Consider the following 20,217-nt stretch of genomic DNA (forward strand, 5'->3'; position numbering starts at 1 on the left):
TCTTTTTGTTTCCAGACCGTAAAATCTTAGAGTAAAATAACCATATATTGACTAGTTCTGAGTTGGACACTGTGCATGCTTTGTAAATATTATTTAATGGTAAAGAAGAGGTAGTGGTTAAGTTCAAGTTGCTGCTATTTCTTGATCTGTGTGGGTCTAAAATGTTATTTTATCTCTTCTCCAACTATACTAATTTAATCTCATAAACGGAGTAAAATAGGAAAAAAAAGGTCAAGATTCATGTTTGCTATAAGGATGAGCTACTTTACTCCTGGCCGCTTTCTTTCTTTCTTTTTTTTCTTCCTCTCTCTCTTCCTTCCTTCCTTCCCTCCCTCCCTCCCTCCCCCTCCCTCCTTCCTTCCTTCCTGCCTGCCTGCTTTCCTTCTTTCCCTCTCTCTCTTCCTTTCTTCCTTTCTCTAGTGACAGGACAATAAATTAGTTCCCAGCAAAGTACTCTTTCTACTTCATCTATGAAGCTTTTTGAATAAAAGGGACTCATTGGGTGAAGATTTTACAGTTATTTTGGATATTAATCCTATTTTTCAGTATAATCCTGGAAGGTAGCAACTATTTCAACAAGTGCTGAGGCATTGCTATTTTATCGCTGCCTCATCCATTAATGGCTATTAATAATGATAACCTGAGTAGTCAAGACATTAAATTATGTTGACTGAAATTTGATTAAGGAGAAGGTGTGTAATATTTTATATAATTTCACATACAAATTTGTTAAAATTCTAAAATTAACTGGCATAAAAATAGGCAAATATTTAACAGTATTTAAACATCTATTATTTGATTAGGAAATTAGATCTACAGGCCTCTGATTTAATCCTAGTAACAGCCCTGTGGAATAATGGTTTCATTATCCACAATTTTTGGATGAGGCAGGAGTTGCCACTGAAATGTAGGTTGATGAGTGACCTGCCCAAGGTCACACAGAGCGGAGATTCAAACTTAAGATTTCTATTTTGCTTCTGCAATTTAGGTTTCCAGAAAGGCTTATTTCTTAAGAGTTTGGGATAGCAGAAGTTTTATTGTAGTCATATATGTTTATAAATTTCTTATATATATTATATAAATACATAATTTTTCTTAGATTTAAAGAGAAGGTTGTTAATCTTTAGGGCGTTGGTTCCTCCCTTGCATCTTTCTTCTACATTAGAATAACTTTCATAGCTCTCCAAATCTTTTGTTTCCCTCCAATCCTTAGCCAATTATCAACAATTTTTGTCAAAATTTTCTATTTCCCTTGCTGCTTCTTTCATAGTACTGGAATCAGATTTATCTGGGCAAAATGCCCAGTTCTAGTTAGCTTTTCACCCTTCTGAAATTATCAGCTAGAATTCACCCAAGCTAAGCAGTTCTCGAGGAGAAAATAAATACTGATATTAAGTAAAAAAAGAGGACTGACTTCGTTGATGGCCAGCAGTAGATTTATAGTTCTAAATTCTTATCTGTTCTGGCCAAACAGATTGTTAATAGTTTGGTGTGCTTTAAATGATAAACAAAAATATCACCCAAATCAACAAATATCAGCCTCCCTGATAGTTAATTTCTTTGTTTTAGAGAGTGGTGAATCAAGTGTTCTGGAAGTCCTTGACATTGCACTGTGTTCTAACAGAACCTTGAAATACGCTGTTCCCATATGGAAAAATCGTGCTACATGTACTTGCAGTTGCTTCACCAGCAGTGACGATGGATTTGCACTGCACGTCGACCCTCTCTCACCTAGTCTCTTCTGTGGCTAGTGGTGTTCGTTTGCAAGATGATTGGATGAGGTTAGACATACAGTTCATGTCTAACCTCGTGAATTCATATTAAATATTCATGAATGTGGGGGAGAAAACCAACTGGTGAACATGAACGATCGACTCGTGACTCCTCTGTACTACACACAAACCAAATGGACCAATCATAGACTAAAACAGAGAAAAGCAAGGACACAAAGACCTTAATCCTCATTCTTCCCCTCTTTTTGCACACTGGTAAAGTGAAGCTTATTGCTTTCAGAATCTTAAGGGAAAGACATTTTCTACTGATAAATGATTGTTAATTGTCAGGAGTGTTCTCTGGCATCTCTGAGAATATGTCATACCCAGGTAAACTCCCTTCTTTCTTCTTAAACTTAATTATCCATTAAAAAATGTTTGGGAAAGGATGACCCTGGTATTTGGAATGATATTACAATCAATCATCAATCTACAGCCTTGTGGAGGTAAAACTGTGTTTTGAAATAAGCAGCACCATTAGTCTTTGCTCTAGGATGGCTGAGTACCAGGAATTAAAGACTGTATGCAAGTTCAAGCCCATCCCATACAAGCTGGCAATCTAATTCAAACTGGATGGCCTTCAGAGGAATTATGATCCCATCTTATTAGGGGATGCCTCTGCATTGATATTTCAATTGTGTTTTCCTGGTGCTCCACTGCTTCACCTTGCCCCTCCCACCTCCCTCCTATCCCCAGCTCCAGATCAAACCCCTGGAGACTGATGAACTGGATGGAGACTGAGAACATTCAACTGAGTCCTCCATGCCCTCCGTGAGCACTGTGGCTTGATTCCTGGTCCCCCTCCTTGAGGCCTTACAGTCAGATCAGTCAGTCTCTCTAGCCCAAAGCACACACATTCCTGGCTTACTCCATCAGGCCAGTCATCACTTGAGGTCACATAAGCCCCTGGCTGTGACAATGCCAATTATAACAAGCATGGCTTGGTGACCTCCTAATTGTATGAGACCGATTAACATTATACTTGTTGTTCATTCAACAATAAACAGCTTTTGTGAGCATTAAATTGAGGCATACTACTAAATTTGCTGAGTATAACTTGGCAATACTTCTCCAAATCATTAACTGCCTAAGACTGAAAATAAAGTGTATCTTTGTGCCTCTTGCCTTCAGAGAATGTTACATTCTTGTGTGTATTTTCCTGCCCATTTCATTACATCGTACTTATGAGGTTTCTGTGCAATGATTCCCCATATGCTTCAGGGCCCTTATATTTTTCTGAATTCCAAATTGATAGTAGTATGAAGGGAGTGAGGGGTGTGACTCATCAAATTTGTACTAAATTCCTTTTTCTTGTCTCTTTCTGATTCGAAATTCCAGCAAAATGAAAAGCAATGAAAGGATAAATATGTGGGTAAATCTTAATGAACACCAACTATATAAAACAAAAATAGTAAGGTGTTTTGTGATTTATAAAAAATTAGAATTAAAATACATGGGAATAAAGCACATGGGTTGGCAGGAAGGTAAATGGAGTTTAAGTTTTTTAAGGTCCTTCTATAGTCTGGGAAGAGGTAAAACTACCAATTTATTTTGGACTTTGATAAGTCAAGGGTACATGTTAAAGTATTCCCTAGGGAAACACTAAAAGAACAGCAAAGAGTATAAAACTGCAAATCAAATACAGGGGAGAATGGAATAATACAAAACAGTACATCATTTTAGACAGAAAGCAAGAAAGGAAAGGAAAAGAAACTAAAATGTGCAGAATGAAAAAAAAAAGGCAAAGAGTAAAATGGTAGTTTAAACCTAAACATATCAATAGTTACATTAAAGGTAAGTGAATTAAATGCTCTTATAAAAACTAAAAATTCTCAGGTTGATATCAAAACCCAAATACATTGCTTCAAGAGAAATGATTTAAGTATAAGGACACAGGTAGATTAAAGAAAAAACATGGAAAATATGCTATGCAAACACTAACCAAAAGAAAGTTGGCTTTGCAATATCAAAGTTGACTTTAAGGGAAAAAAGATTACAGAATAAAATGTAGTACTGTGTAATGATAAAAGTTTAGTTCACCAGGAAAATGTAGAAATTCTAAATTTAACTTCATTTAATCACATAGCCTCAATATAGATAGAGCAAAAATGGGTAAAACTAAAGGGAAAAATGAATAAACACAGTAAGAGATTTTAACATTTCTCTCCCAGTAACTAAAAGAATAAACCTACATTTTCAGAAATGAATAGAAAATATGAATAACATGATTAAAAACTTTGAACTTACATACACAGAACACTGTACAGAACACATAACCTTTTCAAGTATTGAGGAAATATTAAAATAAAATGACTATATTCTGGTCTTAAGACAAGTCTAAATAAACTTCAAAAATTGCAATATACAGATTTTGTTCCCTAACTACAATGCAAATAAGATAGAAACAGCAACAACGACAAAACTAAAAAATCCCTCTCTTTTGGAAAAGAAGAAATACACTTCAAAAGAACTCATGATTTAAAGAAGATAACAAAATTGAAATTTAGGACTATTTCAAACTGAATGAAAATGAAAATGTTACGTATCAAAACCTGTGGGAAAAAGGCCAACCCTTAAGAAGGCCTATAGTCCCTCCTCCCCTTACATCATCCTATCTTTCCCCCCACCCCGCTGACTGTACTCAACTTACAAGATGAGATTTGTATCTGAGCTAGTCTGTTGTGAGAGTGGACTTGAGGATTTTGAAAGGCTGTTTAGAGAAGGAGGAAAAGATCTTGACCATGTCTTTCCAAAGAGCAGAACTAGAATAAGCAGGTAAAAAGAAAGGCAGATTTTAGTTCAGTGAAAGAAAAAAATGTTGTGGTCATTGGACATTTTAATATATTAGGAGATAATGAGGTTCCTATCACTGGAAATATGCAAATGGTGCAATGTGAATCCCAGTAGTGTGTGTGTGGGGGGGATTTGACCAGTTACCTGTGTTTAAAGATGGTGCTAAAGCACGGCATGCAAATATGGCAGAATGTTAACAGTTTCTGAATCTGTGTCATACCTTCAACTTCAAGTTTGAAAACTTGATTTAAAAACATTGAAAAATAGATGCTGCATCCACCCCAATATAGAAAGTTGTGAAGATTCAACAAGATTGAATATCTATACTTTCTCTCTTTGACATATGGTGTACATACATATATCTTTGTTTATATACAATATGTATTGTGATGCTTACTTTTATACTTTTATAATATTTCCTCTAACATATGAAAAACTCACTCTATGATAAAGCATAGCAAGGAAAGATCTCATCCTAAGTGGTTATTTATTCTCTCTCTCTTCCTTGAGCAAGGAGGTAGTTAAGAAATCCTAGACTTATTATTCCTTGTAAGTATTAAGAATTTTTCAGGAAGGGGGACTCTGCAGCCTTCATCATATTAAGGCATAAGATTATTTGGTGTTCAAAATGTTAAATGCAAGCAACTATCAGCTTGTGCCCAAGTGTTTCATATGCCATTAAACCAAGTGAGATTTGACTTTTTGGTTTTGTTCCAAATTGATACTATAGTTACTATTTCCCTCAAATTATTCATGAATTATCATGCATACTTGAATTTAATTTGCTGATAAATTGTGTTTGATGTACATAGGCTGTGGGATATCTCCCAGCCCCTGTGTTAAAACACTTGCAGTGATGTGAAGAAATAGCATTCAAATAACTCCTGAGTGTTAGTTTGAGGAGTACCTAAACGCAATAGGGGACAAAAGAAAATACTGTTTCCTAAAACTATGCCCTGGTGAGTTTTGATGCTAAAGAATTCTCAAGCTAGCATATAAAATAGTCTTTGGACTTTCAAATGAGTTTGGGGCATTTTACCTTACAGTTCTTAGAAGCAAAAATACATTTGGACTGTATATTCTCTGAAATGTCTTTCAGTTTAAAAAATCTGAAATTTAAGCTCACTTTGCTGAAATCCTGAACACTGTTGTGGAAAGGATTCATTTTCCAGCTCTTACCTCTTCTGCCCTCTCTAACACAAAATGTTGGAACCTGGGAAACCTGAAAAACATGCTCTTGCTTCTTGGGGGCCATGACCGTTTCTTCTTCCCTTCTTTTTCATTTTTCAGCAGTAACTTCTCCCTCCTCCTAATCTGTAGAATCAAAGGAGGGTTTAAAATGGACTCATCTTTCTGGACAGGATTGAATGGCTCTGTTAGCAGAGTGGGATGAATAGAAAGTTCTCTTCAATGTTTTGGTGCAGTACTGTGTGCCTGTAAAGTTACATACTTGCCCGGAATTTAGACTAGCTTAATGCTTGTTTGGCAGCATAAACTCTGAAAAAAATCTTGTGGGGAAACATGCCCCATACATGGTTTCTGTCTGTAGAGTACAGAGGGAGATGGACGTGTGCCAGTTATGTAGTTGATGTGTTAAAGGTAGATGCCAAACTAAGGCAGTCTTTAAGAGAATTTCTTGGCATGAATAAACAGATAAAAAAAAAAGTCTATGTTCTTAGATCTGTTATATATACTTAAAATGGTTACTGCATGGAGCACATCCATACAGTCCATCATATTCCAAGTTTTAATTTTAGAAGAAAATGGAAAAATTGAGCAATTCATATTGTTAATTTTAAAATTAGCCTAGAATTATTTCTCCCTAGAAATGTAATAATTTGTTTGTGGAAACCTTTAAATGAAAACCTTTGGCTTCAGGCACATATGTGGTCAATATGGATGACTGTGAAGCTGCCAGGTAGATGTAAGGAGGTCCTGTCAGTGACCTTCAACTACAGGTCTCTTTCCATGGCTTTCAGAATTAGAACAACCGTACTATTTTCTCACTGCATAGTATTTTTAAGTTCTAAATTATTTTATTTGAGGTTGTTTCCTTCTTTAGTTGCTTGTGCTAGCCTTTTTTATAGCCTTATTATACCAAGAGTTTATTATACCAAGAATTAGAGTTTACAGGAAGACTTGACCTTTTTAGAAAGTCTGAGAACCACAGAATAAATTTTTTTCTTATACAACTCCCTGACAGAAAGATATGAAATACGATTGAGACAGAAGAGTGGGTAAGATCATGAGTTTTAGAGTCAAATAAGTCTCAGTTCAAACCCAAGCAACACCGTGTTTTTGGTATGTGTCGGGAGAAAGTCACTTAACCTTTCCAAGTCTCACTGCCATGTCTGTCAAGTAGGGATAATATGCATTTCTTAATATTCTTGTGAGGACTAACTGAAGTAATACACACCCCAAATGGTATCTGGTTGACACTAGGGCTCAATAAATTGTATTTAACAAAACTGTGAATTTGCTATACGTAAGGGTGGTACTTCTGTTATAGACAAGTGGAAGGAAGCAAGAAAACTGCAGAAAGGCAGGGCTTTTTAATATAGTTTTCTATGTCCTTGCATGTAATTACACATCCTATCTTGGTTTCTTTGCTCAGTGTCGTATTTTGAGTGTGACAGTGAAATCCAATCATGAGGAACAACCATAGCATCAAATGACTTCCCTTGCTTTTGCGTATTCCAGATGAATAGATGCAAGAACAGGCAAAATCAGCCTTTCTTTCTTAAAGTTATTTCTCATTAGGGAAATTGCAAACATTCACACAAATGTGATGTGGCAAAACAAAAAGAATCTAGAATCTTTTGCATTTTATAATATTTTGTGATATGAAAGGACAGTTGGTGGCAATAGGACCTAGACACAGAATTGGAATGTTAATGCTTACGAAGACTACTTAGCAAACATAGCTTTAACTAGAGCTCTAATTAGAACTTAAGTGTAACTCTGAGAACTTTTGTGTGAACAAGTCCTAGCTATGAAAAAGCTGTGAAAGTGTAAAATTCAGAAGCAATTTTTATTTATTATATTGACTATGTCAAGGATATTATGGTCATCATCTTTCAAGACAGTGATGAAATTATAAATCAGAACTAGAGAACAGATGGGGAATATTTTCAAACGTAGTGGGAAAAACTGCATGTAAATGAGTCAAATGAGCAGGTCTGAGGAGTCTCCGCTGAACATAATAGTGATCTATATCATTTGTAGTTGGTGAAGCACCCATTCAGTCATATCACACAGGAGGATTTGATCTGGAGCCAATTTTTGTTTGTTAAAAGCTATGCTAGTAGGGGCTTCCCTGGTGCGCAGTGGTTGAGAGTCCGCCTGCCGATGCAGGGGACACGGGTTCATGCCCCGGTCTGGGAAGATCCCACATAACGCGGAGCAGCTAGGCCCGTGAGCCATGGCCGCTGAGCCTGCGCGTCCGGAGCCTGTGCTCCGCAACGGGAGAGGCCACAACAGTGAGAGGCCCGCGTACCGCAAAAAAAAAAAAAAAGAAAAAAAGCTATGCTAGTAATATAGTAAAAACTCATGGCATATTAGAAAAATTTTCTTTGGAAAATTAATTTTGGTTTCTTTGGAAACCAAATGACCTCCAAATGCCTTCATTATGGCCTTACAAAAATTATATATGTATATATGATAGATTCTTATTCCCATATTAAAGGTAAAACAGAGAAAATTAATAGGAAAAATTAAAGAATTTAAAGCTTGAGGAAAAACACTATGCTTATGGTGGCAGTGTGACAAATTAGCAGGTGACAAGGCTGACTTCCTTCTCTGTTGTCTTATTATCCCACCTTTTTCCATCCTGTATTTCTGATTCCTTCTTCCTATTTCAGTATTTGCTTTTGCATTTGCCCTTTCTCAAATTCACCTCAATTGGGCAGACCATTCTTTTACCTTGAGAATTCTGACTGCTGCCACATCCAAGGTAGGGTGAGGACCATCTCCTACTGGTGTGCAGGCCTTGGGCACTGCTGCTTCAGCAATGGTTTGTGAGTGCTGTTTCCCTAGCCCAGTGCTGTGACTCTCCAGTGCACCCCTCAGGAGCTCATCAGGCTGTCCCCACCGTCTTCATCTCCTCAGGGAGGTGGGCTGCTATACAGGCCCCCAGAACCCCAACACCAGCCACCTAATCCTGTGACTACTCACATAGATGTCAGTAAAATGCAGAAGGTCCTGTATAATTGGATGAACCTCACTGCAATATAACAGGTAGTTTCATCTAAAAACTAGTCCTTTCATCAGTGCCATCTTGTATGGCCCTCCATATCAGCCAGGCAATATACTGCCATGTGCAAACATATGTTGCCACTTGTCTGCCTTTGACCGTAATCCTCTCTCCAACCCTTCTACCTTAACAGGATAGATTCCCCTTCTAGGTCCAGCTCACATCCACCTTCTTTAAGTTTCTTTTCCCGGGTTCCTTTGGCCAATGTAAGATGACTGCGGAAAGCAGCTTGTCCAACTGACCTCTGGGACTGCTGTATCTACAGATTATCCTTGCTAAGGAAGAGGAAGAGCAGCATACTTGCTATCTGTGGAAAATCCACTGCCTTGGAGAGATCTTGGACAGCTATCCCCCCACCCCTCTTCTCCTTAACTAGACTCACCTTAAGGATGAAGGAGTGCCTCTGGCACTCTGTGTGGCTTAGGGTCCTAAAGAAGTTTTTCTCTGACCACTGAATTCTGGCATTCTCCACTAGGAAACCAGCAGCTGAATATCCCTAGGCACACATCAGTGGCCTATAAAATTTTATAGCCTCAATTTGTTAAAGGTACCAGTTGAGCTCTCCATTAGATTTGATGTGTAAATTCTAGCACTATTATATTATAAAGTGGCAAAACACTTAAGATAAATAACACTCAATGCTTCCATAGTATTTCTACAATTATATTGTCACTACAACAATTTTTTTACAAGACTAGGGTATGCTATGCCAAATAAGGGAAATGTGTAGAACCTCTCGTAGCTTCTGCAAAGGCTGAGTTGCAATTTTATTTTCAAACTAGTTTTCCAGTAAGTTTTAGTACAAATTTTAAGATGGAACAAATCTCAAGTAGTAAAAATGCTTTAAGAGTATACAGTTATATTCTGTGTGGATAAAATCGTAATGGCCTGGAACAATGACTACATGCCGAGTGGAATTTTAAGGCTGGTTTTGACTTTATAGAAGCTTTTCCTTGAGCTAAGGTATTTTCCCCACTGTGTTATGTTTGATAAAGATTTAAACTTACAAACAGAACTGTGCTATTTTTATAATGAAATTCATACTTAATTTGCCTTTGTAGCACTGGTATAAATGAAGAATAAAACCAGTCCTAATTAACTACAATAAAATTATCTTATTGGGTTAACAAATTTAGAACTCAGAAATAAGTTTTAAAAGCAAATGATGTGTTTACCTCTTCTGTAAGCAAAGCTGATTATGCCACTTCCCACTATCTTCAGGATGATATCAAACTTTTTAACATGACATGCAAGGCCCTTCATGATTTGACTTTAACCTGTCATCTTGTATTGCTCACTGAATTGTACAGAACACTTGTTTCTTCTGTATTCTACTTAACGACCATAGCAAATACTGTTCCCTCTGCCTAGAACACTCTTTCTCTTTCCCTCCTTTCCTTCCCCCAGTTCATTAAGGGCTAATTCCCACAACTTCCCAAGACTGACGCCTGGTAGTACCTTCTCTGGAAAGTTTCTGAAACGGGACTCAAAATTTCACATTGCTGTTACTGTCTACTTGCTCAGACTGTGAGCGCTTTGTGGGCAGGCACCATAAGCTTTCATCTTTGTATTCTCAACACCTACTGTGCTTTGCACACAGTAGTTACTCTACTCAGGCTTGTTGAATAATCTCACACTTTGAAATTATGTTTAAGGATCCAGCTACAGGATACCTCTGTGGTCTTGTGCTATCTCCCAAACTGTAAGTAACAGAGCAATTGTTAAAATATTTCCCCCCCATCTTATTATTCCCAAATCCAACATAAAATTAAAAAGCAAACCTAGACAACTAACACATCATCTCCAGCAGACCCCACTCTTGAGAAGAAAAGTATAGACCTGACTATTGTTTATGAAGTGTTCCAGAATGGACACTTAAATAGATCAATAAATGAACAAACCAGGTGTTTTGCCTTTGCAAAATTCTTGCTCTGGGTAGGTCTTCAAAAGAACAAAAGCAAAGACAAAACAAAACAATGTCCCCCCCCCCCCAAACCAAAGAGTATCAAGACTTAGTGAAGTGATCTCTAAGTCTAGTTAAAATTCTTTTGGATTATTCCATAGGCTAAACTATACATTCTTATGTTCTTAAGTTCTTGCTTTATTAGCTTAGCAGTCTAACCTCACCCCCACTCCAAAACTGCTGTTCCCCTTTTTGTATTCCATTCAAATTCTTATTTTTAAACAAAGATAATTTTTAACTGGAAAATGCATTTCCCCTAGACATATCAGGAGAACTTGTTGCTCTCCTCTATTTGTAAACAGATTACTCCCTTAGTTCATGCTTATTTGCAAAATGGATGGTAGGAGACTCACAGGGGAGAGTGGGCCTATGGATAATTGCATCTTGCCATAATTTTCTGTAATTGCAAAACCTTATTTTAACTAAGGCATGACTCTCCTTAGGTTGTATTCATTGCATATTGCAGTGTCACAGACTTAAACATGTTAAGATAAGAGAAACTCTTAAAGGTCTATGTTTAGACACAGTTTATGGTTAGAGACTTGCTCCATATTCCTTTGGTCCTACATTATGACTAACGAACATTCTACTGTTTAATGGATGTGGGCACGAAGCAGAAAGGATGATTGTCCAGAAGATCATTTAAGGGCTTACTTAGCTCCTAACTGGTTATTTCACTGGGTGCAGAAGATGAAGTTACACCAAAATGTTATTAATTTACAAGTTTGATGTTTACCTTTGTAATACCTATGAATAAATGTATTGCTAAACAATATCATAAACTGTTGACCCTACTTGGAGTGGAACTTGTTTAGAATCATCATTTGACTCAGGAGAAGCACTTATGTACAAAAATAATGAATGTGTCTGTTAGAAATAGTTTTAAACAAATTGTTAAATTATCATTATGATTCTGAAAATAGTCCGTATGGATTCAACTACCTTTTTATACCTCTTATTAGCATCATTACTCTATGTGCTAACTTGAAAGTTAGTACCATTCTTTCTTGAGAAACTTACTCAATTTTCAGTCAGTCAGACTGACATATGCCCTCTCTGTCCCAGTCCCCCACCCAAGTCCTATTAGGTTGATTTAATACATTTAACAATATGTGTATGCTTATTTTTCCTCCTTATCCTACAACTATCTGGAGGTAGCATTTTTATTAGGTCACTCCTTGCTCAAAATCTTTCACTAATTTTGACAGTACTAAATCTAAATGGCTTAACAAGAATTCAGGGTTCTACATAAATTTCCTCCAATGACCTTCCTATCCTGTTTCCTGCTTCCCCTATAGTAGTCCCTCTTTCCCTCACCCCAAACCCATTACTCTGTATACAGGGTGTCCACCCAGCAAAGCCTGCCTTTCTCTTCTCAGGTTTATTAACATCCAGTTCATCCTTCATGACCCATATCACATCTGCTCCCTCCACAAAGCCCTAACTGGCCCTTGGTTGCAGCAACCAATCCCTCCTTTGGACCCCTCCAGTGCTTCTTGGTAACCATAACTACCATTGACTACATGGGGACTGAGGCCCTCAGGAGGGTTTTGTTGACTTGAATTGTTGAGCTGAATTATTTGTGTTGGTTATTTTTCTTTTCTTTTTTAAATTGACGTATAATTGACATACAACATCATATTAGTTTCAGGCGTACAACCTAACAATTTGATATTTGTGGATATTGTGAAATGATCACCACAATACATCTAGTTAATGTCCATCACCATACATTGTTACAGAATTTTTTTTCTTGTGATGAGAACTTTTAAGGTCTACTCTCTTAGCAACTTTCAAATATACACTACAGTGTAATTAACTATAGTTGCCATGCTGTATGTTATATCCCCATGACTTATTTATTTTATAACTGAGAGTTTGTACCTTTGATTCCCTTCACTCATTTTGCCCACCCCCCACCCCCACCTCTGGCAACCACCAATCTGTTCTATCTATGTATCATTTAATTTTAAAAAATATGACCTTATCTAACCCCTTTCAGATAGACTGAAAAGTCCTTGCAAGAAAGGTGGTGTGGGGAGACCTTCAAGATGGTGGAGGAGTAAGATGTGGAGATCACCTTCCTCCCCACAAATACATCAGAAATACATCTACACGTGGAACAACTCCTACAGAACACCGACTGAACGCTGGCAGAAGAACTCAGACTTCCCAAAAGGCAAGGAACTCCCCATGTACCTAGGCAGGGCAAAAGAAAAAAGAAAAAACAGAGACAAAAGAATAGGGACGGGACCTGCACCAGTGGGAGGGAGCTGTGAAGGAGGGAAAGTTTCCATACACTAGGAAGCCCCTTCTCGGGCAGACACGGGAGTGGCGGAGGGGGGAGCTTCGGAGCCATGGAGGAAAGCGCAGCCACTGGGGTGCGGAGGGCAAAGCGTAGAGATTCCCGCACAGAGGATTGGTGCCGACCAGCACTCACGAGCCCGAGAGGCTTTTCTGCTCACCCGGGGGCGGGCGGGGGCTGAGAGCTGAGGCTCGGGGCTTTGGAGGTCAGATCCCAGGGAGAGGAGTGGGGTTGGCTGCGGGAACAAGCCTGAAGGGGCTAGTGTGCCACAGCTAGCCGGGAGGTAGTCCGGGAAAAGGTCTGGGCCTGCCTAAGAGGCAAGAGACCATTGTTTCGGGGTGCACGAGAAGAAGGGATTCAGAGCACCACCTAAACGAGCTCCAGAGACGGGCGCGAACCACGGCTATCAGCGCGGACCCCAGAGACGGGCATGAAATGCTAAGGCTGCTGCTGCCACCACCAAGCAAGCACAGGTCACTATCCACACTTCCCCTCCGGGGAGCCTGTGCAGCCCGCCACTGCCAGGGTCCCGTGATCCAGGGCCAACTTCCCCGGGAGAACGCACGGCGGGCCTCAGGCTGGTGCAACATCACTCTAGCCTCTGCCACCGCAGGCTCACCCCGCATCCGTGCCCCTTGCTCCACCCAGCCTGAGTGAGCCAGAGCCCCCGAATCAGCTGCTCCTTTAATCCTGTCCTGTCTGAGCGAAGAACAGACACCCTCAGGCGACCTACATGCAGAAGCAGGGCCAAATCCAAAGCTAAAACTCAGGAGCTGTGGGAACAAAGAAGAGAAAGGAAATTTTTCCCAGCAGCCTCAGGAGCAGCGGATTAAATCTCCACAATCAACGTGATGTGCCCTTCAACTGTGGAATACCTGAATAGACAATGAATCATCCCAAAATTGGGGTGGTGGACTTGGGAGAAACTGTAGACTTGGGGTTTGCTTGCTGCATCTAAAATTTGTTTCTGGTTTTATGTTTATCTTAGTTTAGTATTTAGAGTTTATTATGATTGGTAGATTTGTTTATTGATTTGGTTGCTCTCTTCCTTTTTTTTAATATATAGACATATATATATATTTTTTCCTTTTTCTCTTTATGTGAGTGTGTATGTGTATGCTTCTTTGTGTAACTTTGTCTGTATAGCTTTGCTTTAACCATTTGTCTTAGGGTTCTGTCTTTCCGTTTTTTTGGACTTTTTTTTTTTTTTAGTATACTTTTTACTGATTGTTATCATTGGTGGATTTGTTTTTTGGTATGGTTGCTCTCTTCTTTCTTTTTTTAATACTTTTAAATTTTTTTAATTTTTAATAAGTTTAAAATTTTTTTATTTTAATAACTTTATTTTGTTTTATTTTATATTTTCTTTCTTTTTTTCTCCCTTTTCTTCTGAGCGATGTGGTTGACAGGGTCTTGGGGCTCCAGCCAGGTGTCAGGCCTGTGCCTCTGAGGTGGGAGAGCTGAGTTCAGGACCTTGGTCCACGACAGACCTCCTGGCTCCACATAATATCAAATGGCAAAAGCTCTCCCAGAGACCTCCATCTCAACGTTAAGACCCAGCTCCACTCAATGACCAGCAAAGCTACAGTGCTGGACACCCTATGCCAAACAACTGGCAAGACAGGAACACAACACCACCCATTAGCAGAGAGACTGCCTAAAATCATAATAAGATCACAGACACCCCAAAACACACCACTGGATACAGTCCTGCCCACCAGAAAGACAAGACCCAGCCTCATCCAACAGAACACAGGCACCATGCCCCTCCACCAGGAAGCCTACACAATCCACTGAACCAAACTTAGCCACTGGGAGCAGACACCAAAAACAACGGGAACTACAAACTTGCAGCCTGCAAAAAGGAGACCCCAAACACGGTAAGTTAAGCAAAATGAAAAGACAGTGAAACACACAGCAGATGAAGGAGCAAGTAAAAATCCACCAGACCAAGCAAATGAAGAGGAAATAGGCAGTCTACCTAAAAAAGAATTCAGAGTAATGATAGTAAAGATGATCCAAAATCTTGGAAATAGAATGAAGAAAATACAAGAAACATTTAACAAGGACCAAGAAGAACTAAAGAGCAAACGAACAATGATGAACAACACAATAAATGAAATTTAAAATTCTCTAGATGGAATCAATAGCAGAATAACTGAGGCAGAAGAACGGATAAGTGATCTGGAAGGTAAAACAGTGGAAATAACTATTGCAGAGTAGAATAAAGAAAAAAGAATGAAAAGAATTGAGGACAGTCTTAGAGACCTCTGGGACAACATTAAATGCACCAACATTTGAATTATAGGGGTCCCAGAAGAAGAAGAGAAAAAGAAAGGGACTGAGCAAATATTTGAAGAGATTATAGTTGAAAACTACCCTAATATGGGAAAGGAAATAGTCAGTGAAATCCCAGAAGTGCAGAGAGTCTCATTCAGGATAAATCCAAGGAGAAACACACCAAGACACATAATAATAAAACTGTCAAAAATTAAATACAAAGAAAAAAATTAAAAGCACCAAGGGAAAAAGAACAAATAACATACAAGTGAATTCCCATAAGGTTAACAGCAGATCTTTCAGAAGAAACTCTGCAAGCCAGAAGGGACTGGCAGGACATATTTAAAGTGATGAAAGGGAAAAACCTACAACCAAGATTACTCTACCCAGCAAGGATCTCACTCAGATTCAATGGAGAAATTAAAACCATTACAGACAAGCAAAAGCTAAGAGAATTCAGCACCACCAAACCAGCTTTACAACAAATGCTAAAGGAACCTCTCTAGGCAGGAAATACAAGAGAAGGAAAAGACTTACAATAACAAACCCCAAACAATTAAGAAAATGGTAATAGGAACATACATATCGATAACTACCTTAAATGTAAATGGATTAAATGCTCCAACCAAAAGTCATAGACTGGCTGAATGGATACAAAAACAAGACCCATACATATGCTGTCTACAAGAGAAACACTTCAGACCTAGGGACACATACAGACTGAAAGTGAGGGGGTGGAAAAAGATTCCATGCAAATGGAAATCAAAAGAAAGCTGGAGTAGCAATTCTCATATCAGACAAAATAGACTTTAAAACAAAGACTATTACAAGGACAAAGAAGGACACTACATAATGATCAAGTGATCAATCCAAGAAGAAGATATAACAATTGTAAATATTTATGCACCCAACATAGGAGCACCTCAATACATAAGGCACATGCTAACAGCCATAAAAGGGGAAATTGACAGTAACACAATCAGAGTAGGGGACATTAACACCCCACTTTCACCAATGGACAGATCATCCAAAATGAAAATAAGTAAGGAAACACAAGCTTTGCATGATACATTAAAGAAGATGGACTTAATTGATATTTATAGGACATTCCATCCAAAAACAACAGAATACACCTTCTTCTCAAGTGTTCATGGAACATTCTCCAGAATAGATCATATAGTGGGTCACAAATAAAGCCTTGGTAAATTTAAGAAAATTGAAATTGTATCAAGTATATTTTCTGACTACAACGCTATGAGACTAGATATCAATTACAGGAAAAAATCTATAAAAAATACAAACGCATGGAGGCTAAACAATACACTCCTAAATAACCAAGCGATCACCAAAGAAATCAAAGAGGAAATCAAAAAATACCTAGAAACAAATGACAATGAAAACACGATGACTCAGAACCTATGGGATGCAGTAAAAGCAGTTCTAAGATGGAAGTTTATAGCAATACAATCCTACCTCAAGAAACAAGAAAAATCTCAACCTAAAGCAACCTGACACCTAAAGCAATTAGAGAAAGAAGAATCAAAAAACCCCAAAGTTGGCAGAAGGAAAGAAATCATAAAGATCAGATCAGAAATAAATGAAAAAGAAATGAAGGAAACAATAGCAAAGATCAGTAAAACTAAAAGCTCGTTCTTTGAGAAGATAAACAAAATTGATAAACCATTAGCCAGACTCATCGAGAAAAAAAGAAGAGTCAAATCAATAGCATTAAAAATGAAAAAGGAGAAGTTACAACTGACACTGCAGAAATACAAAGGATCATGAGAGATTACTACAAGCAACTATATGCCAATAAAATGGGCAACCTGGGAGAAATGGACAAATTCTTAGAAAAGCACAACCTTCTGAGACTGAACCAGGAAGACATAGAAAGTATAAACAGACCAATCAAAAGCTCTGAAATTGAAACTGTGATTAAAAATCTTCCAACAAACAAAAGCCCAGGACCAGATGGCTTCACAGGTGAATTCTATCAAACATTTAGAGAAGAGCTAACACCTATCCTTATCAAACTTTTCCAAAATATAGCAGAGGGAGGACCACTCCCAAACTCATTCTACGAGGCCACCATCACCCTGATACCAAAACCAGACAAAGATGTCACAAAGAAAGAAAACTACAGGCCAATATCACTGATGAATATAGATGCAACAATCCTCAACAAAATACTAGCAAACAGAATCCAAGAGCATATTAAAAGGATCATACACCATGATCAAGTGGGGTTTATCACTGGAATGCAAGGATTCTTCAATATATGCAAATCAATCAGTGTGATAAACCATATTAACAAATCAAAGGATAAAAACCTTATGATCATCTCAATAGATGCATAAAAAGCTTTCAACAAAATTCAACACCCATTGTTGATAAAATCTCTCCAGAGTGTACACGTAGAGGGAACTTACCTCAACATAATAAAGGCCATATATGACAAACCCACAGCCAACATCGTTCTTAATAGTGAAAAACTGAAACCATTTCCTCTAAGATCAGGAACAAGACAAGGTTGTACACTCTCACCACTATTATTCAACATAGTTTTGGAAGTTTTAGCTACAGCAATCAGAGAAGAAAAAGAAATAAAAGGAATCCAAATCAGAAAAGAAGAAGTAAAACTGTCACTGTTTGCAGATGACATGATACTATACACAGAGAATCCTAAAGATGCTATCAGAAAACTGCTAGAGCTAATCATTGAATTTGGTAAAGTAGCAGGACATAAAATTAATGCACAGAAATCTCTTGCATTCCTACACACTAATGATGAAAAACCTGAAAGGGAAATTAAGGAAACACTCCCATTTACCATTGCAACAAAAAGAATAAAATACCTAGGAATAAACCTAAGGAGAAAAAAGACCTGTATGCAGAAAACTATAAGACACTGATGAAAGAAATTAAAGATGATACAAACAGATGGAGAGATAGACCATGTTCTTGGATAGGAAGAAGAAACATTGTGAGAATGACTATACTATCCAAAGCAATGTACAGGTTCAATGCAATCCCTATCAAACTACCAATGGCATTTTCACTGAACTAGAACAAATAATTTCACAATTTGTATGGAAACACAAAAGACCCTGAATAGCCAAAGCACTCTTGAGAAAGAAGAATGGAGCTGGAGGAATCAGGCTCCCTGACTTCAGAGTATACTAAAAAGGTACAGTAATCAAGACAGTATGGTACTGGCACAAAATCAGAAATATAGATCAATGGAACAGGATAGAAAGCCCAAAGATAAACCCACACACATATGGTCACCTTATCTTTGATAAAGGAGGCAAGAGTATACAATGGAGAAAAGACAGCCTCTTCAATAATTGGTGCTGGAAAACTGGACAGCTACAAGTAGATGAATGAAATGAGAACACTCCCTAACACCATACACAAAAATAAACTCAAAATGGATTAAAGACCTAAATGTAAGGCCAGACACTATACAACTCTTAGAGGAAAACATAGGCAGAACACTCTATGACATATATCACAGCAAGATCCTTTTTTACCCACCTCCTAGAGAAATGGAAATTAAAACGAAAATAAACAAATGGGATCTAATGAAACTTAAAAGCTCTTGTACAGCAAACAAAACCATAAATAAGAGGAAAAGACAATCCTCAGAATGGGAGAAAATATTTGCAAACAAAGCAAGTGACAAAGGATTAATCTCCAAAATTTACAAGCAGCTCACACAGCTCATTATCAAAGAAACAAACAACACAATCCAAAAATGGGCAGAAGACTTAAGTAGGTATTTCTCCAAAGAAGATGTACAGATTGCTAACAAACGCATTAAAGGACGCTCAACATCACTAATCATTAGAGAAATGCAAATCAAAACTACAGTGAGGTATCACTTCACACCAGTTAGAATGGCCATCATCAAAAAATCTACAAACAATAAATGCTGGAGAGGGTGTGGAGAAAAGTTAACCCTCTTGCACTGTTGGTGGGAATGTAAATTGATACAGCCACTATGGAGAACAGCATGGAGGTTCCTTAAAAAATTAAAAATAGAACTGCCATATGATCCAGCAATCCCACTACTGGGCATATACTCTGAGAAAACCATAATTCAAAAAGAGTCATGTACCACAATGTTCATTTCAGCTCTCTTTAGAATAGCCAGGGCATGGAAGCAACCTAAGAGTTCATTGACAGATGAATGGATACAGAAGATGTGCACATATATAAAATGGAATATTACTCAGCCATAAAAAGAAACAAAATTGAGTTATTTGTAGTGAGGTGGATGGACCTAGAGTCTGTCACACAGAGTGAAGTAAGTCAGAAAGAGAAAAGCAAATACCGTATGTTAACACATATATATGGAATCTAAAAAAAATAAAAAAAGGTTCTGAAGAACCTAGGGGCAGGACAGGAATAAACACGCAGACGTAGAGAATGGACTTGAGGATACGGGGAGGGGGAAGGGTAAGTTGGGACGAAGTGAGAGAGTGGCATTGACATATATACACTACCAAATGTAAGATAGATAGCTAGTGGGAAGCAGCTGCATAGCACAGGGAGATCAGCCTGGTGCTTTGTGACCACCTAGATGGGTGGGATAGGGAGGGAGGGAGGGAGACGCAAGAGGGAGGAGATATGGGGATATATGTATATGTATAGCTGATTCACTTTGTTATAAAGCAGAAACTAATACACCATTGTAAAGCAATAATACTTCAATAAAGATGTTAAAAAAAAAGGTGGTGTGTCTACGCATCTAGTACAGTTTGAACACATATTAACTGAATGCATTGATGCATGAATTGATGAAAAAGTGACTGAAGGGGGCTTCCCTGGTGGCGCAGTGGTTGAGAGT

At 38.0% G+C, this 20,217-nt stretch overlaps 1 protein-coding gene and 1 long non-coding RNA gene across 5 annotated transcripts in view; one reads left to right on the plus strand and one right to left on the minus strand.

Moving 5' to 3' along the window:
- LOC116764257 overlaps positions 1-19,708 on the plus strand; it is a 201,890-nt gene extending 182,182 nt beyond the window's left edge. The window contains exon 4 of the long non-coding RNA XR_004352822.1: positions 12,783-19,708. This is a non-coding gene — a long non-coding RNA (uncharacterized LOC116764257). The remainder of the gene's footprint in view (positions 1-12,782) is intronic.
- The window catches only part of EFEMP1 (EGF containing fibulin extracellular matrix protein 1), a 69,048-nt gene that overhangs the window by 21,798 nt on the left and 27,033 nt on the right, over positions 1-20,217 (minus strand). The window lies entirely within an intron of this gene.

This window comes from Phocoena sinus, chromosome 13 (assembly GCF_008692025.1).
Source record: "Phocoena sinus isolate mPhoSin1 chromosome 13, mPhoSin1.pri, whole genome shotgun sequence".
NCBI lineage: Eukaryota > Metazoa > Chordata > Mammalia > Artiodactyla > Phocoenidae > Phocoena > Phocoena sinus.